The sequence below is a fragment of the Octopus bimaculoides genome, chromosome 7, assembly GCF_046866305.1.
Source record: "Octopus bimaculoides isolate indiv1 chromosome 7, ASM4686630v1, whole genome shotgun sequence".
NCBI classification, from domain to species: Eukaryota; Metazoa; Mollusca; class Cephalopoda; order Octopoda; family Octopodidae; genus Octopus; species Octopus bimaculoides.
The window spans coordinates 19,922,455-19,947,347 of NC_142934.1; the positions used below are offsets into that span (position 1 = coordinate 19,922,455).

Genomic DNA, 24,893 nt, shown 5'->3' on the forward strand with positions numbered 1-24,893 from the left:
TCACAACATTGTAGCTAGCAGTCATTTACACACTACTCAACCAGTTCCTGAGACTCACTTCTTGCTTCCCTCAGCATATGTAGAGTTGCCTGAGGGGGCCACTGTTTATGTTCTGGCAGTGTAGAACACTTTTAATTCAATGACAGCAATGACTTTACTTGAACTCATCTCAAACTAGTCCTGTGACTTCTCCACCCCAGAAGGCTTCAAAGCGTAACGTCGTGGTCAGTATATCTGAGAGAGTTCCATCTCAGCTGAGTTATCTCCTCCTGGTGAGTCTGCTTGAAGAACGTCCTTTAATGATGTGACACGATAAACTCCACTGCTTTGTCTGGGTGTTGGTCATTCACAATGGCGTCAGTGCACTGCTTGCCTGGAGGCTTTGGCATAACCCACTTTTATACATGTCACTCTCTCTCCCTCACTCATATATGTGTGTGTGCTTGTGTGTCACAATAAATTTTTATGTGTATATATATATGTATGTATGTATGTATATATGTATATATATAAGTGAATGTTTACATGTATGTATGTATGTATGTATGTATGTATGAATGAGTGTATATAAGCCACGGCATGGAACATTTAGTCAAAAAAGGAAGTGTAACAATTTACACTAAGTATATCAGATAAACTCAATCCACACAAATCCTAATTTCATTGCTAATCCAAACACCAAATTTATATACTCATTCCTATGGAAATAAATCGATCTTAATGTGTGCACATGTATGGTGGCGGAGGTTGGTATAGGGGGTTGGGTTAATCCACACACACACACATTCATACTCTTTCAAGAATTACAAAAATGTGTACGTGTGTGTCTGTGTGGGTGCATGCATAAACAGGGAAGTTCATAGTTAACATACATCCAAATAGACACATACATGCATGCATGCACGCACGCACACACGCACAGACACAAATTAAACATTATGTGTGTGTGTGTAGGTGCATGTATAAAACAGATATAAGGGTGTGTACATATGTTGCAAGTGAAAGTTAATTCCCTTACAGACAGAAACCCCTCTCTCTTTCGCTCTCTCTCTCTCACACACACACACACACACACATATACTCTCAGAAGTAGTGTCTAAAGAAGTAAAACCCACATGCAGATAATATGCACGAAGGTGTGTATATGTGTACTTATGTTTGAGTGCGTGTGTTAAAGTGGAAAGCTAATCCACACACACACACACACACACACACACACATACAAACATACACATACTCACACAAGTAATGTAAGGAACTAAAGACATCGTTTTATGCACCAATGAAAAGACAACCGTGTGTGGTGTCTTGGACAGTAGAGGAGGAGAATAATCCACATGCGCACAACACACACATACAAAAACATACACATGCTTACAAACACACACACACACACATTTTTGTGTCTGTACATATATGCACATAGTCTTTAATTCACACACACACACAGACGCAGCGGAATCATATAAAAAGTATGCATATGCATGTTGAAATGAGAGGTTAATCTGCATACTCATTTACACATACATGCATGCGCACACACACACACACACACACACACACAATATACACACTCACACAACCACTCTAAAAAATAGAAGCCGTATGCACACATATAATGTGCACAGACATAATGAGATGTGTGTAATGACTAGATCTACTATTAGAAATGTATATAAGCAATGTTGAAAACTGGATCACAGTGGGATGAAGGCTGAGGCAGATATATATATACAAACACACACACACACAAATAAATATATATAAATATATATATATGTATATATATATATATATATATAAGCAATGTTAATTCTCTAAGGTCAGCAGCTATCGGGCGCCGACGAAGGGAAATAACCCTGAAATCCGGATACGTTCGTGCTGCAGATCGAGGTGAGAGGGATAACTTCCCTTGGCAAACAGGACACAGTCGTGTGTCGATAAGCCAGCTGGAGGAGATGTCCTCCTGGGGCTAAAAGCAACAGTAACATCCACCCCTAGGGGTCAGCCACACTTAAGTGGCAATATACTACACTTTATATATATATATATATATATATATATATATATACACATACATATATACATATATATATATATACACATACATATATACATATATATATATAAAGAGAGAGAGAGAAGCAGACAGACAGAGAGGCAGGGATTCTTTTGATGCATCCTGCATCAATCCCTCAAGGGTGGGATACTGTACAACCAGTTCTATCATTTCTTATATGCTCAATGAACATCGTACATTGAGGAATTCCTGATGTAGATCCAATGATGATTGTACTGACCCCGTGGATGACGTCAGGTAAACATAGGCAGTAAATGTGCTTCATCGACATACTACTTAGAATAACCCAACACTTGAATATATATATATATACATATTAAATATGTCATATATATATATATATATGTATATATATACACATATATATATACATACACATAAAAAATATACAAACATATATACACACACATATACATATACAAATATACATATATATACATACATATACACATATACATATACATACATACTCTCGGATTGGTTGGCGTTAGGAAGGGCATCCAGCTGTAGAAACTCTGCCAAATCAGATTGGAGCCTGGTGTAGCCATCCGGTTCACCAGTCCTCAGTCAAATCATCCAACCCATGCTAGCATGGAAAGCGGACGTTAAACGACGATGATGATGATGATGACATACATATATACATACATGTATATACTTACATATATATATATACATACATACATACATATAAATACTGATGTCATTTACCTTGATTTCAGCAAGTCCTTTGACAGGGTGGATCATAAGATCCTCTTGAAAAAGCTATCCACCATAGGTGTCTCTGGAAAGTTACTACAATGGATCAAGTGTTTCCTGACAGGCAGAACCCAACACGTAGCCGAAGGAGTAAAATCAAGCCTAGCCAAAGTCAGTAGTGGTGTTTCACAACGCACTGTGTTGGGCCCACTTCTTTTCATCATCTACATCAATGACATCACTGACATCATCAAGCACAGTAACATAAGAATCTTTGCAGATGATTCCAAGATCCAGAAGATCATCAATGAAGTGGGTGACTATACATGTCTTCAGTCAGATCTACTGGTTGTCATCCAATGGGCAGAAAAGAATTTGAATTAATCCACTTTGGAAAAGAGGATACCCTGAAACTCCCATCCTCCCTTACTCTTATGGCATCCAACAACATCAGACACTTGGGAATAATTATGGACAACAGCATAAGCTGGGCAGCTCATATAAACAGCAAAGTTGACATGGCCCACAGAATGTGTTGCTAGATTCTCAGAACTTTCCAGTCAAGAGATATCCACACCTTTTCCTTCTCTTCTCTACTTTTGCCCAACCCCACCTTGAATACTGTTGTCCACTATGGTCTCCCCACACGGAACAAAGTATCATGAAAATATGATGAATTCAACATCGTTGGATATGTAATTCTTTGAAAAATTACATTCAAATTTATAGGAAAATAAGAAAGTGTGGCTTGAAAGGGCATACGAGAAGTAAGGAGATCAAATGACTATATTACATAAATTCACTTATCTATATTAGCTTACAGCTAATATTGGTTTTAATTTTTTGTACAAAGCCAGCAATTTTGGGCAAGACTCAAGTTTGTTAAGGTCATTTCTACAGATATCCCACACAAATTATAACCAACACTGATTTTTGCAACCACATTTCGTATACGAGATGTCAGATGTAAACAAACAATGAGATCGAAGATGAAAAATGGGTAATGGGTGTATGTGCCATATTTTGGTGGGTGTTTGCCCCTTCATCACCCCCATCTAATCCCTTAATCATCCTCAGATACATTGCTTTAAACAGCCACTATATATATATATATAATGGTGTAATATATTATATGGTATATTATGGTTGTATAACAAAATACCATGTACCTACAAATCATTAGTATCAACCCAAGTGTTCAACTGGTACTTATTGTACCAACCCCGAAAGGATGAAAGGCAAAATCAACCCCGGCAGAATTTGAACTCAGGATGTGAAGATGGACAAAATACCACCAAGCAGTTTTTTTCCAGCTGCTAATGATTCTGTCAGTGTTCGAAAACATATAAGAATCACAGATATGGTGTATGTAGCCTTGAGTGGACATTAAAGGTCATCGAAACCAAGCAGATATATTCTCAGTTGAGTGAGATAAAAGCAGATAAACCTTTTATCTCCTTTTATCTCACTTAACTGACAAAATGTCTGCTTGGTCTCGATGCCTCATGGGTGAAACTAAGAGTAGTAATAGACTCACTTGAACAAAGTAATACACACACACACACTTTACTTTTTTACTTGTTTCAGTCACTTGACTGCGGCCATGCTGGAGCACCGCCTTTAGTAAACACACCAGCATCGGTTGTCAAGCGATGTTGGGGGGACAGACACAAACACGTACACACATACATATATATATCATCATCATCATCATCATCATCGTTTAACGTCCGCTTTCCATGCTAGCATGGGTTGGACGATTTGACTGAGGACTGGTGAAACCGGATGGCAACACCAGGCTCCAGTCTGATTTGGCAGAGTTTCTACAGCTGGATGCCCTTCCTAACGCCAACCACTCAGAGAGTGTAGTGGGTGCTTTTACGTGTCACCCGCACAAAAACGGCCAGGCTCGAAATGGTGTCTTTTATGTGCCACCCGCACAAGCCAGTCCAGGGGCACTGGCAACGATCTCGCTCGAAAATCCTACGGGAGCCAGTCAGGCGGTACTGGCAATGGCCACGCTCAAAATGGTGCATCTCATGTGCCACCAGCACAAGAACCAGTCCAGGGGCACTGGCAACGATCTTACTTGGCTTGCCGGGTCTTCTCACGCACAGCACATTTCCAAAGGTCTCGGTCAGTAGTCATCGCCTCGGTGAGGCCCAATGTACGAAGGTCTTGCCTCACCACCTCAGCCCAGGTATTCCTGGGCCTACCTCTTCCACGGGTTCCCTCAACTGTTAGGGTGTGGCACTTTTTCACGCAGCTATCCTCATCCATTCTCACCACATGTCCATACCAGCGCAATCGTCTCTCTTGCACGCCACAACTGATGCTTCTAATGTTCAGCTTTTCTCTCAAGATACTTACACTCTGACGGGTATTCACATTGACATTACACATCCAACGGAGCATACTGGCTTCATTCCTTGCGAGCTTACGTATGTCCTCAGCAGTTACAGCCCATGTTTCACTGCCATGTAGCATGGTTGTTCGTACGCATGCGTCATACAGTCTGCCTTTTACTCTGAGTGAGAGTCCCTTTGTCGCCAGCAGGGGTAAGAGCTCTCTAAACTTTGCCCAGGCTATTCTTATTCTAGCAGCTACACTTTCAGCGCACCCACCCCCACTACTAACTTGGTCGCCCAGATAGCGGAAGCTATCGACTACCTCTAGTTTTTCACCCTGGAATGAGATAGAAGTTGTTTCCTGTTTGTTTACAGTCTTTATTGCACCTGAACATCAGCCACAAACAAAAACTAACTTCCTAGTTAACCTGCCTTTGATGTTGCTGCACCTCTTATGTGTCCATAGCTTGCACCGGGTACATCTTATAGAGTTACTACCTACTCCTTTTCTACATACTGAGCAGGGCCATCTACCTGAAGGGGTTTGTGTTTTATCTACCTTCCTACTTATTAGGATTTTGGTTTTAGCTAGGTTGACTCTAAGGCCCTTCAATTCTAGACCTTGCTTCCACACCTGAAACTTCTCCTCTAGTTCTGATAGTGACTCCGCAATTAGGGCAAGGTCATCAGCATAGAGGAGCTCCCAGGGGCAACCTGTCTTGAACTCCTCTGTGATTGCCTGGAGGACTATGATAAATAAGAGGGGGCTGAGGACGGAACCTTGGTGGACCCCTACCTCTACCCGGAATTCATTGCTGTACTCATTTCCAACCCTCACCTTACTGGCAGCATCTCTGTACATGGCTCGCACAGCTCTCACTAACCATTCTTCGATCCCAAGTTTCCTCATTGACCACCAGATAAGGGATCGGGGGACCCTGTCAAAGGCTTTCTCCATGTCAACGAAAGCCAGGTACAGAGGTTTATCCTTAGCTAGGTATTTCTCCTGCAACTGTCTCACTAGAAATAAGGCATCAGTAGTGCTTTTACCTGGCACGAACCATATATATATATATATATATATATATATATATATATATATATATATATATATATATACACACATATATACGACGGGCTTCTTTCAGTTTCCGTCTACTAAATCCACTCACAAGGCTTTGGTCGGCCCAAGGCTATAGTAGAAGGCACTTGCCCAAGGTGCCACGCAGTGGGACTGAACCCGGAACCATGCGGTTGGTAAGCAAGCTACTTACCACACAGCCACTCCTACGCCTATACATACATACATATTTACCACACAGCCACTCCTACGCCTATACACACATACATTCTTTTATTTATTCTTTCATTCTTTTACTTCAGACATTTGACTGCGACCATGCTGGAGTACTGCCTTAAAGGATTTGTTTTAGTCGAAGAAATCAACTCCAGGACTTATTCTTTGTAAACCAAGTATTTATTCTACCAGTCTCTTTTGCTGAACAGCTAATGTTACAGGGATGTAAACACACCAATATTGGTTGTCAAGCAATGGTGGTGGGAACAAACACAGATACGCACATAGCCATCTGGTTTCACCAGTCCTCAGTCAAATCGTCCAACCCATGCTAGCATGGAAAGCGGACGTTAAACAACGACGACAATACGTACAGACATATATATATATATATATATATATATAATTAATAGTTATCGCCAAGCCAACATGGCAGTCCCAAAATATATGTATATATATATATATATATATATATATATATATATACCACCTGACTGGCCTTTGTAGGGTTTTCGAGCGAGATCGTTGCCAGTGCCCCTGGACTGGCTCTTGTGCGGGTGGCACATAAAAGACACCATTTCGAGTGTGGCCGTTTTCGTGCGGGTGACACGTAAAAGCACCCACTACACTCTCTGAGTGGTTGGCGTTAGGAAGGGCATCCAGCTGTAGAAACTCTGCCAAATTAGATTGGAGCCTGGTGTTGCCATCCGGTTTCACCAGTCCTCAGTCAAATCGTCCAACCCATGCTAGCATGGAAGGCGGACGTTAAACGATGATGATGATGATGATGATGATGATGATGATGATGAATATGTACATATGTCTATATGATGGGCTTCTTTCAGTTTCTTATTTCTTATTTCTTTATTGCCCACAAGGGGCTAAACACAGAGGGGACAAACAAGGACAGACAAAGGGATTAAGTCGATTATATCGAGCCCAGTGCATAACTGGTACTTCATTTATCGACCCCAAAAGGATGAAAGGTAAAGTCGACTGGTGGAATTTGAACTCAGAATGTAACGGCAGACGAACTACTGCTAAGCATTTCGCCTGGCGTGCTAACGTTTCTGCCAGCTCGCCGCCTTTCAGTTTCCGTCTACCAAATCCACTCACAAGGCTAAGGTTGGCTCAAGGCTATGGTAGAAGACAGTTGCCCAGGGTGCCATGCAGTGGGACTGAACCGAGAACCATGTGGTTGGGAAGCAAGCTTCTTATCACACAGCCACGCAAGCACCTATATACATATATATATATATATATATATATATATATATAGGTGAAGGTGTAACTTGAAGGTAAGAAGCTTGCTTCACAACAACTACATAGTCCAGGGTTCAGTTCCACTGCACAGCATCTTGGGCCAGTGTCTTCTGCTATAGCCTTGGACCAACCAAAACCACAAAGCATCATGAATGGATCTAGTAGACAGAAACAGCAAGAAGCCCGAAATATGCATGTATGTATATATATATATATATATATATATATACACACACACACACACATACAGAAGTGAGTCCCAGTGTATGTGTGTTTATACATATATATACACACACACACACTATATATATGCACACATTTTATATATATATATATATATATATATATATATATATATATATATATATATATATATATATAAACAAACAATTATAAACATTTATAAACAAGGGCAAAAGAATGAAGATTTCTATGCCAATATGCTGAGAATAGACTTTAAATCGATTTCAGCATGACGTGTATTCATGGTGATGTATATTGTAATGTGGTGATTAACGATTTAAAGTCTCTTCTCAGCATATTGGCATAGAGATCTTTTTTCTTTTGCCCTTGTTTATAATTTTCACCTTTAAAGGTATTTTAATATGCTGGCCACTTTTGATGGAATTTCTTTGGGAGAAAAATGTTATCCTATATTAGAAGTATATATATATATACATATACAGGTGCAGGAGTGGCTGTGTGGTAAGTAGTTTGCTTATCAACCACATGGTTCCAGGTTCATTCCCACTGCGTGGCACCTTGGACAAGTGTCTTCTACTATAGCCTCGGGCTGACCGAAGCCTTGTGAGTGGATTTGGTAGACGGAAACTGAAAGAAGCCTGTTGTATATATATATATGTATGTGTGTCTGTGTTTGTCCTCCACCCCCCTGCCCCCATCTTGGCTTGACAACCAATGCTGGTGTGTTTACCTCCCCGTAACTTAGCGTTTCGGCAAAAGAGACTGATAGAATAAGTACTAGGCTTACAAAGAATAAGTCCTGCGGTCGATTTGCTCGACTAAAAGGCGGTGCTCCAGCATGGCCGCAGTCAAATGACTGAAACAAGTAAAAGAGAGAGTAAAAGAGTATATGTTGAGAGAAAGAGGCATGCAGAGAGAGAGAGAGAGAGAAAGAGATAGATTCACACAAGACAGGGACAAAGTCAGAGAGTCAAACATAGGTATAAACCAGTTATGTTTCAATTGGTTGTCAGTGAATGTTTCGATACATTACTAAGAATGAAAAACAGATTTATTGAGTTAAACTGTTAAGAAGATTTGTTGATCAAGGCTGACATAGCCTCATTAACAACGACAACCTGATGTAGACTATCAATACCTGCATTTGTTTTTTTGACACCACCACCACTGCCACCATCATCACAGCCACCACCACTATCATCATCACAGCCACCACCATCACCAATATCCTTCACATGCTGCCACTATATTCAACATTTTCTTTCTTAATATCACCACCATCGACACCTCCACCACTACCACCACCACCACCACCGTTCCGCCAACACCACCACCACCATTTCCACCACCATCACTGCCACCACCACCACCACCACCATCCTTAACACTTCCACAAAACAGTGAATGAAACATTGACATGGCCTCTACGTGGCAGATTGACCTTCAAGAAATGGCAGCCAAATCCCCATCAAGCTCTGGCTAAGGACACATTGGAAAAAAGTATTTCTCGATCTGGCAAAGACTTATAAGTGGATTTGGTAAATGAAAACTGAAAAGAAGCCCATGGTACATAGCAGATAGATAGATAGGTAGGTAGGTAGGTAGGTACGTAGGTAGGTAGGTACGCAGGTAATACAGACAGGCAAGCGCAAGCACACACACACACACACACACACACACACAAACACACATAAGGAGACAGAAACACATGACCATACACACACACACATTCCACACACACAGGCACATATGAACACACATCCATACATAACAGATGCGTGTACATAATCACACACAAACTCATACACAGAGACATGCTCAAACAGGCACATGCAGGGAAGCAGAGGTATACACACAAATGCACACACATACATACACACAATCATGTACATACACACAAACACATGAATATGCAGAATATACATATATATATATATATATATATATATATATATATATATATATATATACATACATATGCATGTAGATACATGCATACATACACACATACTCACACATGCATTACATACATACATGCATACACACTTACATATGTATGTGCATACACAAGTACACACATGCATAACAGGATCTCAGATAAACAAAAGGACTGCAGCTCCGATAGCTGACAGAGTTGATATCCACTGACAAGGTTGCAAAGGCAATGAAAATTTTAGAAAACATACACACAAAAAAAAAGGAGTTTCAAGGTGGTTTTTAGAGCAAAGAATGATTTTTTTTTCTATAATAAAAGTTAATGTTAACAGTTTACCGATAACTTCCGTTACATTTTTAAAGAATTAACTGATTAACGTTTATGGAAGTTAACTTTTTGGTTAATGGCCCCATCTTTGCTAAGCAGACCTATCAACAAAGACATTCTAGAGGTGAACACCTATCATTGTTTTTCTTTCAGACATTGTACATCTTGGACAACATTATGGGTTATTTTTTCTGCTAAAACAACTGTAGAGAGTGACTAGAGACAAATCTGGAAGCTCATTCTGGCAAGTTGAGCAGATAACCCATTGTAAGTATTAGCTATGCACACACACACACACACATGCGCACACACACATATGAGTTTGTGCATGTGTATGCATCTATGTATATATTACGTATCTATGTATATGAACGTTTATACACACGTGTGTGCATGTGCGTATTAACATAAATACACATATCCATCTATATATATATATATATATATATATATATATATGTATTTACACACACAGAGACAAACACACAAACATATATATATATATATATATATATATATATATATGTATATATATCATTCACCTAAAATAACCATGCAATATGCTGCAAAGTATTGACCAGTTCTGCAGAATCAGCATCTTACGCTTGTGTCAAACATAAATCACTCTTCTCTGGCAACGGCACAGCACTATTTCCTATTGATTATCATAAATCAGAAATAGTGTTGTATTATGGACTCATGCACATTGTTTCTTTTTGATTTTGTCAATACACAGTATGGTAGGGTCAGTTGGGCAACATCTGTGAGAAAAACAGTACCATGACGCAATCCACTTTGCCAGAAATTTGGAAACGACATGCTGTACTGCTTGGCATTCCTGTTAGAATTTTTAGTCATTCAAACTGACTCCAGTGTGTATTTTTTTAAACCCTAGTACTTATTCTATCATTCTCTTTTGCCAAACCACTAAGTTATAGGGACATAAACACATCAACACAAGTTGTCAAATGGGGATGGGTGACAAAGACACACACACACACACACACATGCACATACAAATAGATATACAGCAGGCTTCTTTCATTTCCTGTCTACCAAATACATTTGCAGGTTTTGGTCGACCTGAGGCTACAGCAGAAAACACTTGCCCAAGGTGCTATGCAGTGGAACTGAACTCAGATCCAGTGGTTGGAAAGCAAACTTCTTACCACACATCTATGCTTGCATTGGTATATGTATGTATATATGTACACACACACACACACACATATATGGTCAATCAGACTCCAAAGAGGCTGGTGCTGATCTGTTGGCAAGACTTATAACATGTAGAATTGACAAGAGAGGACGGTACAGTTGTTGTGAGGAACGGAAAATCCAATATTTCAGACAGTGTTTTTCTTCAGGGAAAAGTTGAAAGGAGAGAAATTAATGAAAGAAAGCAGAGTTGTACATCCTCTAAGTTAGAAAAAAAGTGGCTGTAATTAATAAGCAACACAGGACCAAAAGAGCTTCGTACATGAATAAGAAGTGGTAGGAGAAACAGTGTGAGAAGGAAGAAAGTAAGAACAATGGAATGAGGAGAAGCAAGTAAAGCCAAGTGTGAGATGAAGGGAAAAGATGAGGTGAGGGGGAAGTTGAAGGATACAAAAGGGTTGGATAAACAAAGAGGAGGAGTAGGAGTAGAAGGAAAAACATTCACATTTAAACCTGACAGTGACATGGTGCCTAGTTCAAATATGAAATGTTCCATCCTTTTCTTTGAACATGGATCCATGATGTGCAGCATTGCCACACATTGAGTAAGTGGGTGAGTGACAGAATGACTTGTGTTGAAGAGACTGGTAACAGGTTGGTCTGGCATATATTGTAGTAAGCTTCAAAAATATTCCTCTAAGTGATAAGCAAGGCATCGACCTGTTTCCCCAATGTAAAAGATGCCACAAAGTTTGCATATGATGTAAAATATAAGGTTGGAATGCTGTGCAACAGAAGTTTTCAATAATAAGATATTGTGGGTTGGTGGGTACAGGTGTCTCTTGTCCCCGAGAAGAACTGTGAAACCACTAAAGATGGCTGAAACTTTCTTTTAAAGATTGTAATCTGGAGGATATTGTAAGCTCATACTTTTCTTTATACATCCACACACACACACACATACATGCATTAACACAAATGCATATATATGTATATACATATATGTATATACATATATATATATGTATATATCATTCAGCTGTGAAAAAAAAAACCATGCCAAAATTGACCTCACCAGTGCTGATGCCATGTAAAAAGCACTGTCCATTTTGTGGAGTGGTTGGTGTTAGGAAGGGCATCCAGCCATAAAAACCATGCCAAAACAGACAGCGAAGCATGGTGCGGTCTTCTTCTTAGCCAGCTCCTGTCAAACTGTCCAACCCATGCCAGCATGGAAAACAGATGTTAAATGGTGATGATGATGCGTCTTAGGCTCAGTGATAGTACTAGTATTGTTAATGTAGGGGCAAGTGTTGCATCACTGGAAAGTGCATTTAAAAGTGCCTAGTTGTCTGGGGCTGGGAGCTGTGGAGCTTGTTTATAGTGATCAAATGTATGTGCTGTACTCCCTCCACATGTTACCTCGCTCCCTCCATCAAACTGATATCGTCTGTAGTGGTGCATGTTGTGCCACCCAACAGATGTTAAAGTGATTGCAGCGCAATGTGAGATGAAGTGTTGTGCACAAGAACACAATGTCCCAGCCACTCTGGGAATTAAAACTATTATCTTGCAATCATGACTGCAACACCCTAACCACTAGACCACATCTACATATATGGAAAGCAGACACTATATGATGATCATCATCATCATCGTTTAACGTCCGCTTTCCATGCTAGCATGGGTTGGACGATTTGACTGAGGACTGGTGAAACCGGATGGTAACACCAGGCTCCAGTCTAATTTGGCAGAGTTTCTACAGCTGGATGCCCTTCCTAACGCCAACCACTCAGAGAGTGTAGTGGGTGCTTTTACGTGTCACCCGCACGAAAACGGCCACGCTCGTAATGGGGTCTTTTATGTGCCACCCGCACAAGCCAGTCCAGGGGCACTGGCAACGATCTCGCTCGAAAATCCTACGGGAGCCAGTCAGGCGGTACTGGCAACGGCCATGCTCAAAATGGTGCATCTCATGTGCCACCAGCACAAGAACCAGTCCAGGGGCACTGGCAACGATCTTACTTGGCTTGCCGGGTCTTCTCACGCACAGCACATTTCCAAAGGTCTCGGTCAGTATTCATCGCCTCGGTGAGGCCCAATGTACGAAGGTCTTGCTTCACCACCTCAGCCCAGGTCTTCCTGGGCCTACTTCTTCCACGGATTCCCTCAACTGTTAGGGTGTGGCACTTTTTCACGCAGCTATCCTCATCCATTCTCACCACATGTCCATACCAGTGCAATCGTCTCTCTTGCACACCACAACTGATGCTTCTAATGTTCAGCTTTTCTCTCAAGATACTTACACTCTGACGGGTATTCACATTGACATTACACATCCAACGGAGCATACTGGCTTCACTCCTTGCGAGCTTACGTATGTCCTCAGCAGTTACAGCCCATGTTTCACTGCCATGTAGCATGGCTGTTCGTACGCATGCGTCATACAGTCTGCCTTTTACTCTGAGTGAGAGTCCCTTTGTCGCCAGCAGGGGTAAGAGCTCTCTAAACTTTGCCCAGGCTATTCTTATTCTAGCAGCTACACTTTCAGCGCACCCACCCCCACTACTAACTTGGTCGCCCAGATAGCGGAAGCTATTGACTACCTCTAGTTTTTCACCCTGGAATGAGATAGAAGTTGTTTCCTGTTTGTTTACAGTCTTTATTGCACCTGAACATCTGCCACAAACAAAAACTAACTTGCTAGTTAACCTGCCTTTGATGTTGCTCAAAAACTAACTTGCTAGTTAACCTGCCTTTGATGTTGCTATATATATATAATATATACACACACACAGACACACATATATACGAAGGGGTGCTGAAAGGTTCCTGGCTTTGGGTAAGAGAACATACAGGAGGATCTGTTGATTATGATTTTATTGAACATATATTCCCTCCTCAGATTCACACACTTATTGCAGCAGTCCTTCAGTTTTCCCAAGCCCTGTAAAAGAACTCGGAAGGTTGGATCTCCAGCTAGGCCTATTGCGATACCCTTAAAGCCAGGAACTTTTATTGGCATCGCCTCATACATGTATGTATGTAAGTTTTTATGTATGTATGTATGTATGTATGTATGCGTGTGTGTACACACACATGCACACACACAGTGTTCAGGCTAAATTTGATGACATTTTTGTGTCTTCATTTTTCAGGAACAGCTTGATGTATTGATGAGCAGTCAATAGTACTAGAGAGCATAAAGATGGAAGTTATAGCTGAGAAAAAGTTAGCTGATATGGAGGACTGGAAGCCATCTGAATATTGGAAAAAAAGTTACCTGCATCAAGAAGATTTGTGAAACATATCAAAATACCAAAATCATGATTGTCTCTCAATGCTCTGTGAACACTGCAAAGGCTGAAAGACATGACATGGACAGCTGCATGGGAGACTACAAAGCCTTGACCAGCAGGAAGGAATACAGCATGTGTTCTGACTGCGTTCACATGTCAGAGCTCATCCAACAAATGCAGGACAGGGTGATAGAAAATCCAAGGAAAGGAATCCAGGCTTTGGTGAGAGAAATGAGAGTTAGAGTCACCACCATGAAGCTGGCCCTGAATGAGGACCTTCGTTACTAATCTTACAAGAAGCACAAGGGACAAATTCTGACAGCCAAGGCCAAGAACTACTTCACAAAGGCAAAGAAGATTCTGAACAAGCAGAGGCATCCTGCTGAGCCAGGGATGATCTGGTTCTTCTCAGATGCAAAGAACTTCTGCCAGGACTGGTTGTACAACATCCAAAACAATAGGTAGCTTGTTTATAATCCATGTCCTGGCCCACATAGCATGAGAGCCAAGTTCCCCAAATTGTGATGGTCTTTTGATGTGTTCCCAATGAGTGTGATGTCATGCAGCCCCAAATCTTTGAATAAGGCCTCAGGCTGAATTCAGACAACTATGGTGAAGTTACTGGAGACTGTGATGAAACCTTGGCTGGAGAGGGTTGCTGTTGGAAGGCCATATGTGAAGTAGCAGAATTTGTATTGCTGCCAGAAAGAGTCAGATATGGTTGTCAGAGAATTTCTACTACATTGGCAGCCGCAATTTCTGACTTCATAATTCTTCCGACTAAAATCCATGAATTACTACGTGTGCAGGGTATGGCTGAGAAAGACATCAAATACCTGGCCTGCAACATAAAGGCTGAGTTGGTGGCCAAGATCACGAAGGTGTTTTGGAAGATATTCTCAGGGACACAGCGAGGAATGCATGTATCAGGTATTGGAGCCATCTTGAGGCCAAAGTGGAAGCTGAGAGCAGCTACTTTGAGTAAACTATTATTTCCCAGCCATAATGTAGTTGATATTTTTTGATTTTTCAGGTTACTTTTATATTTGAATGAAATATTGTGTTTTCTTATCTCTTTATGGAAACGGTCAAATTTAGCCTAAACATCTTGTATATATTGTTATATTTCAGGATAGTCATTTTTTTTGCTTGCCAAATAAGCACATGTCTGGAAATCTTTCCCGGAATAGAAGGATACATTTGGGAAAGAAGAGTTGCGGAACAAGTCACAGATGTGTGACAAAAGATTTTTCGGACAATGGACATAGGATAAAATAAGAACAATAATAAATGAGTGAAGAACAAATATATAGTGTGTGTGTTTATTTGGCAAGAATAAAATGACCATCCCGAAATATAACAATATCTGTTTCAATACATGATCTCACATCAGTAATCTTGCTAAACAAATTCATAAATGTAACCCTGTATGCATATATATATATATATATATATATATATATATATATATATATATATATATATATATATATATATATACATATATATTTACACACACACACACACACACATGTATCAAGGTTACTGATGCAAAATTTTATGTTCAAACTGCTATTGTTGTACCTTGAGAAGATCATGTTGCCAATTAGCCATTTCCTATTATACAGAAGCACATATAGCAGCATTATAATACCAATTAAAAATTTATATATACACACACACACTGCACACACACAAATGCACTCATGCAAACATACACACAACACAATCAACTATAACAACAAAACACCAACGCAGTTCACAATTAGACTCCTTCACAGAGCAAATCACAATGAATCGTGTGTGAGGGGGGGGGGTGCATGCATATGTGTGTGTGTGTGTGTGTGTGTGTGTGAGTGTGTGTGTGTGTGAGTGTGTGTTCTAGGAAAGAGAAGGTGTCCGAGGGTCACATTTTCATTAAGGTCACAGGCTGTGAGAAAAGAACAATAGCCAATTAATCAATTGATTTTTTTTATATATCAATTATCTTATTAATTAATGAAAAGAAAACTGAGGTGAAATGCAACCAGCACGTGTGTTTTAATTAGCAGCATCATCCACCCCAGAAAATAATATACTAGTGGCTGTTGGCATAGGTATGTCGGTATGGTAAAAAATTTGATTCCCAACCACATGGTTTTGGGTTCATTTCTACTTGGGCAAGGCTGGGCAAGGCTGACCAAAGTTTTGTGAGTAGATAGTGGATTTGCTAGACAGAAACTGAAAGAAACCCACCGTGTATATATGTGTGTGTGCGAGTGTGTGCATGTTATTGTGTCCTAGCTTTGACTTTGATAGTTGTAAGCAAGTGTCACCATCCTGAAAGCGGTGACCCTCATTTCCATTCTTCTGTGAAGACATGGTCATGGAGAAATATTTCCTAACTGAAGGGTTGGTGACAGGAAGGGCATCAAGCTATAAAAAATCTCCCTCAACAAATTGTGAGTAACCCATGCAAGCATAGAAAGGTGGACATTAAAACGATAATGATCATTACACACACACACACAATATATATATATCAAACCAAATTTGATGACTGGCACCCGTGTCAGTGGAGCGCTAACAACACCATCCAAGTGAGATCACTGCTAGAGCAATGGCCTCGCTCCCGTGCCAGTGGCACGTAAAAAGCACCCACCTTACTGGCATGTGAACAAAACATTGGACTGACTCCTGTGCAGGTGGCATGTAAAAAAAACACCATTTGAGTGTGGCTGTTGCCAGTACTGCTGGACTGGCCCTCGTGCTGGTGGCACGTAAAAAGCACCCACTACACCCTCGGAGTGGTTGGCATTAGGAAGGGCATCCAGCTGTAGAAACTCTGCCAGATCAGATTGGAGTCTGGTGTAGCCATCCGGTTCGCCAGTCACCAGTCAAATCGTCCAACCCGTGCTAGCATGGAAAGCGGACGTTAAATGATGATGATGATGATGATATATATATATATATATTGTTCAAAATTGTAAAAACAAATAAAAGATAGAGACAGGTGAGGGAGCAACAAACAAAATGTATTAGTTTGATGTTCAGGAAAAATGGAGTCTTTACACAGACTTATACAGATATATACAGAGTTTGCACTGTGTGACTATGTGGTAAGAAGCTTGCTTTGTAATCATATGGTTCGAGGTTCAGTCTCACTGCATGGCACTTCAGGCAAGTGTCTTCTACTATAGCCTCGGGCCGTCCAAAGTTTTGTGAATGGATTTGGTAGATAAAAACTGAAAGAAGTCCATTGTATATATATATATATATATATATATATATATATATATATATATATATATATGTCCCCACCACCACCATCATCACTTGACAACCAATAACTTAGCATCCCCATAACTTAACAGTTCAGCAAAAAGTGATGTTAGAATAAGTATTAGGCTTAAAAATATAAACTATCCTTGTAATATCTCCCTCATCCAATGTCCCTGTAGCAAATAATTCATTATCATTATTACTATTATTACTATTAGATATCTACATTATTATTAATGTCTGTTTCAGCTGAGTTAGTTCAAATGTACTTATATCTAATTAAGCTAAACAAATTATCATTATTATGTATTTTCTAGAAATTATATCATAATTAATACTCATTAAGCAGCATAGACTACTGCTGCTGCTTAATCTAGTCTGGAGTAAAATCCCACTTGCAGACAAATCTTTACAAATTTTGTCCAAACGGAAGGGTGGGTCATCATGGCCCTTATCACAACAGCTGCTATTCAATTATTGCAACCTGCCAATCTCCTGTAAGCTCCTCCTCTCCCCTTTCTACTTCTAGGAATTCACACACTCCAACAACCTCCCTTCCCTCTCCATTACTCCAGTTACTGCAAACAGTCAGTTTACTGTTAGCTCCTCCCCTTCCCGCTCACATGGTTCAGATGCAATCCCCATAAGAGTGTTGTGAGTGCTGTGAGCTCCTCCTTTAATTTCTAGGTATTTGTAACACTATGAACGAAATTACCTGCCTACGATAATCCCCTTCCTTCCACTTTGTGAGCATCCTCAGCAGTATTATTGTGTGACATGAGCCATAATGAAGTTGACTTGACTCCATATGCAAGGGCAAAATCCTCTAGAACATCTGCAAAGAGCCATAGTAAAGGAAACTCATCTAGAAGAGCAAGGCTCCTCACCATCATCCCTCTATGTCTAGAATGCAACCTGCAATATAGCAGGGAGTAACCAACTTGTCTACTTTAAGCCCCTCCCACCTCCATGTGTTGGAGTCAAAGAAACCCACCAGCCTCTTGTTTGTTCCAAATTGTTGGACACATGAACTCCATATGAAAGTGACCCAATTTCAGAAGAGAAGAAACTCTGAAGATTCTGCACACACACACGCACAGAGAGAGAGAGAGAGAGAGAGAGAGAGAGAGAGAGAAAAGAACTCTTCTACCTGCGGTTGTTGTTATGTATAATATCTTCTTCACCATCCAATTTATATTCAAAATCTAATTAATGTACACCTTACCAGCTTCATGAATTTGTTTTATCCTTTTAAATTGGCTACATTCAGCTAAAATATTATTCAAACTGGCCAGATCTGATCTTTCACACCTACCCCAGAATGTCATTCCCCCCCCCCCCCCCCCAAAAAAAAAACAATCACATCAGTGAAATCTCAAGTCTGCCAGATAATGTATGATTAATTCAACATGATACGAATAAATATTACTTTTCACTGAGTAATCTGAATGGTACATACCTCATCTGGTGTCAAAGCGATCAGACAATGCAATACTAGGTGGTTTGTGTCATGTGGAGATACCTGATGTGGAGATACCTGATGTGTTAGACATATAAGGGTCGGGATTCCCAATATCCCCATCAATGCAGGTTAGCCTTTGTTCTGCCATGGTCAGATATCAGTCTGCTTGTATACATCCACTGCTTTCTGGTTGCACAGTAGAAGCAGAACAGTCATGCAATGGAGTTTAACCAGTGTGCTCACGGGACCATCAGGCAAGTAACGAACATCTGATGACCCTGTGAACACACAGGTGAAACTCCAGAGTAACAAGAGAACTGACCGAAATAAAAACTATGATTAATCTCAACAGTGGTATTCAGAACTCTTTCCTCCAACAGTCAACACTAAATGTGTGAGTGTATCATCATCATCATCATCATCATCATCGTTTAACGTCCGCTTTCCATGCTAGCATGGGTTGGACGATTTGACTGAGGACTGGTGAAACCGGATGGCAACACCAGGCTCCAATCTAATTTGGCAGAGTTTCTACAGCTGGATGCCCTTCCTAACGCCAAGCACTCAGAGAGTGTAGTGGGTGCTTTTACGTGTCACCCGCACGAAAACGGCCACGCTCGAAATGGTGTCTTTTATGTGCCACCCGCACAAGCCAGTCCAGGGGCACTGGCAACGATCTCACTCGAAAATCCTACGGGAGCCAGTCAGGCGGTACTGGCAACGGCCACGCTCAAAATGGTGCATCTCATGTGCCACCCGCACAAGAACCAGTCCAGGGGCACTGGCAACGATCTTACTTATATATATATTATTTTTTTATTATTATATATATATATATATATATATATATATATATATATATATATATATATATATATTACTTTTTTTATTTATGCGCCCTTTTAAAGCGTAGCCAGGTTCATGGGCCCGATTTCCCGGGTTTCTATGGCATGTGTGTTCCCCACCAGCTGGATGGGACGCCAATCCATCGAAGCTTTACTCAAGAAACAGGAAGAAAGAGTGAGAGAAAGTCGAGGCGAAAGAATACAACAGGGGTCCTCCCCCCCTGCCAGAGCCTCGTGGAGCTTTAGATGTTTTCGTTCAATAAACACACACAATGCTTGGTCTGAAAATTGAAACCGCGATCCTCCGACTGCAAGTCCACTACCCGAACCACTGGGCCATTGCACTTCCACACACACGCACATATATATATACATATATATATATATATATATATATATATATATATATATATATATATATATATACACATATATATACATATATATACAAATGATGATATAAATATATATATATATATATATATATATATATATATGGACATGTGGTGAGAATGGATGAGGATAGCTGCGTGAAAAAGTGCCACACCCTAACAGTTGAGGAAACCCGTGGAAGAGGTAGGTCCAGGAAGACCTGGGCTGAGGTGGTGAGGCAAGACCTTCGAACATTGGGCCTCTCCGAGGCGATGACTACTGACTGAGACCTTTGGAAATGTGCTGTGCGTGAGAAGACCCGCCTGACTGGCCTTCATAGGATTTTCGAGCGAGATCGTTGCCAGTGCCGCTGGACTGGCTCTTGTGCGGGTGGCACATAAAAGACACCATTTTGAGCATGGCCGTTGCCAGTACCGCCTGACTGGCCCTCGTGCAGGTGACACGTAAAAGCACCCACTACACTCTCGGAGTGGTTGGCGTTAGGAAGGGCATCCAGCTGTAGAAACTCTGCCAAATTAGATTGGAGCCTGGTGTAGCAATCTGGTTTCACCAGTCCTCAGTCAAATCGTCCAACCCATGCTAGCATGGAAAGCGGACGTTAAACAATGATGATGATGATCATGAAGACAGAAAAAAAAGAAAAATTCCAACCAGGAATCACATAAAAGCAGAAACAGAAAAACAAACAAGACAGTCCTACCAGAAACCAATGCCAATGCACAAATAGACAATCAACAACATGCTTACACTACTATTACTACCATTCATCGATGTTTACAATTCATTCACTTCTCCTCGTGACTCCTCATGAGAGTCCTCAGGCCACCAAAAGTAATATTGATACGAGTATGACTTATTATTAAACCAGCACATGATCTAGCAGAGAAATCACAATGTGGACAATGGTGATTTGTAGGAAGACGGTCATTCTGTTGGGTTATTTTTCTATTTTCCTGTAACTGACACTGATATATCAGTTACCCTTTGAGTTTTGACATTCTGAAGCTGGAAAAAGCACTCTCTCCTCTAGTCTGCATGGTTTCTCACAAGATTCTCAAAGTTTTTATGCATGGGCAACTGCTGGTCTTCCACAAACAACCTTGCTCGGACTTGTGCCTGGGAGGGTAACTTTCTAGGTGCAATCCCATGGTCAGTCATGACCGAAGGGGGTCTCAAACTTATGAGTATCCAAGTCTTGACATCATGTAATGGCTGTAAACAGGCATCACCATCATACAAGCGATGTTGTTCATTTCCAGTCTTACTTGAAAAGTATGCCTGGCCATGGGGAAAATATTTACCTTACCTGGAAGTAGGTGAGGAATGGTGAGAGGAAGAGCATCTGGTTGTAGAAAATCTGCCTCAACAAATTCTGTTTGACTCATTGAAATACAGGAAAATAGACATTAAATGTTGCTGATAATGTGGGTGACTGCAGTGAAAAACAGTTAAAATGCATAGAGTTACTGTAAAAATATACCAGTAGGTTGGAGAACAATAGTTGGAAGAGGGCACTGCTTGTCTCCAAACATAGATCACAGAGCTTTGGATAAGAGCCATGAGCACTGCCTCTCCTGTTCTGGTTAAGCAGTAAAAGAAATCGCATTAGTTAATATTCTCTTAAACACATGGTGTTCCCTATGAGACAGTTAATACAAGGGAGACAATCATTTCTTCATAATATTTGGTGGGATTAGAAATTTGAACTGACAAGACAATTAAGGAAGTATACGGAAGAAGATGAAGAGAATGTACGTATTTAATTTTTTTTTTGTTGCCCACTTATTACAAAGTTTTTTTTCCTTAGTATCCCTATGCCAGAATATATATAGACAAAATTTGCCTCAATAGACCAATGAGAAGCTGAGGGGTAAGGCATGAGGAGAATATTAAAACATTGAGTCTGCTTTACAGAGAAGGTGGAGCAGGATAGAGAGGTACAACTGGGATGTTGGTGTTGTGTTTAACCCATGTGGACACTGACCAAAGGGACCTACGACCAAAAAGCATTTAAGCCATGTACACCCTACCTTTTTATGGCTACATAAGAACTACAGTTATCCAGTATTTTCTTTATTTGATGATGATGATGATGATGATGATGATGATGATGATAATGATGATAATGATGATGACATTGTTCCAGTAGTGTCAGCGAATTTAAAAGAAAAGGTTAAAATTGAAAATAAATCATCTTTCTTGGGAAAAAAAGGTTAGATAGATCGAGATAAACAGACTGAGGGATAGACAGACTAACAGACAGACAGAGAAATAGAGAGAAGTAAAGACAAATAAATAACAAGAGGCAGACAGCTAAGTGGAGGGATAGACAGTCAGATATTTAGATAGTCAGGCTGTTAGACAGACAGGCAGACAGACAGACAGATTATGCATAGATACAGATTAGACAGATAAATATTGAAATAGGCTGAGATAAAAATACACTACTAGATGCATTCAGAGAAAGAGAGAGAGAGAGGGAGAGAGGGAGGGAGGGAGGGAGAGAGGGAGGGAGGGAGGGAGAGAGGGAGGGAGGGAGGGAGAGAGGGAGGGAGAGAGAGAGAGAGAATCAAACGCAGGAAGAGAGAGAGAGAGGAGCAGTCATATACAGAGAAACAGACAGATAGATAGGTGAAGATAGACAGACAGATAAACAGACAGATGGAGGTACACAGATAGACTGATAGAGGGGGGGTAGACAGACAGGTAGACAGAGAGATAGATAGATAGATAGACAGACAGACAAACAGATAGAGACAGACAAATAGATGAAGATAGACAGATAAATAGGTAGATAGACAGCTAGCAGATAGATAGACAGACAAACAGATAGGCAGATAGACATACAGATAGATAGACAGACAGACAGACAGACAGACAGATAGATAGATAGATAGATAGACAGATAGATAGACAGACAAATGGAAAGACAGAGACAGTTAGTTGAAGATAGAAAGATAGAGAGGGAGAGATAGAAAGACAGGTAGACAATAGATATATGGAAAGAGATAGACAATGAGAAAAACTGTCAGGTAGCGACATAAGAAAGAAAGAAAGGAAGAATGAGAAAAAGAGAGAGATGATAAGAGATAGATTGGAATAGTAAGTGGTTAATATCATTGTGCGCTTTACAATGATACACATCATTAGAGAAAGGTGAACGTACGATGGCAAACACACCTAAACAGTGTCATAAACAGCTCTACGACCACCCAGAAATAAATCACCCTGAAACACACATACACACACACACACCACACACGTTCAATAATAGTAGTTGCCAATAATGTATGGAAGACAAAAAAAGATATTATAATATGTTATAAACAAGTTACTCACATGGTTAATTTGGTCTCAGAAAATTCGGCGAGGGTCATTGTTCCTTTCTTTCTCTCGGTTTATTATTATTATTTTTTTTTTTTTGTATTTCGTTCCCTTCTTTTACGATTATTATAATTATTATTTTTAGTAATTATTTTTTATGCTTGTTTTTTAAAAAAAATTTTTTCCTCTGTTAAGAATTCAAGTATTTTCCAGAACATTTAATTTTTTCTTTTTTTTTTAAAAAAAGAAAGAAACAAAAAGATATTAATAATAAATTTTACCAACGCAACACGATTCCTTAAAATTAGTCGAATATGAATTTCTTGGTCTCCATCTGTCTTTTTTTCTAATTAATAAACAATATATATATATATATATATATATATATATATATGTTTAGTGTGTATATATTATTGTATAGACATGCACCAAGAATACATGAACATGTTAAGTATCAACGTGTGAGATTTGTTATATGTATGTATGTATATGTGAATACGTGTGTGTATTGTTTTAAACGTTCTTTAAAATCTCCATTCAGTTCCAATTCCAGTCCGCCTCCAAATAAAAACAATAATAATAATGATAAATGCAAATACTAAATTCTAAGTTTAGAAACTGTTAAATCGATTGATCGATTATTTGTGTGTTTGAGTGATTGATTAGAAATGGTAAACGTGGCAGACCGTGTGCATGTATGTCCAAGAAATATAGAGCCCAAAGCCAGCAGGTGTGTATATATATACTTCCAATGAAAAAACCGCTCGTATGTAATTCTAAAAATATAAATGAAAGAGAAAAATAATTAAACAAATAAATAAAATAGACGGATAAGATATACACACATATTTCTAGAAATATATGCATATATTTATACACGCATACATATATATATTTATAATACATATATTTAAGTACATACAAATATATATTTGTATATACATACATGTACATATTTATATATATGTACATATATTTATATACATATATGATTTAT

The 24,893-nt window shown here is 39.8% G+C and overlaps 1 protein-coding gene across 4 annotated transcripts in view; it reads right to left on the reverse strand.

Annotated features, from left to right (window-relative positions):
* The window catches only part of LOC106872891 (phospholipid-transporting ATPase IA), a 422,617-nt gene extending 398,423 nt beyond the window's left edge, over positions 1-24,194 (reverse strand). For 3 of the 4 annotated variants that reach the window (XM_089354941.1, XM_089354932.1, XM_014920050.3), the window contains exon 1: positions 23,912-24,066. The gene's annotated coding sequence lies outside the window, so the exon portion shown is untranslated. Of the gene's footprint in view, positions 1-23,911 lie in introns of all 4 variants that reach the window. The other variant, XM_089354939.1, reaches the window with a different exon arrangement.
* Positions 24,195-24,893: the final 699 nt, after the last annotated feature.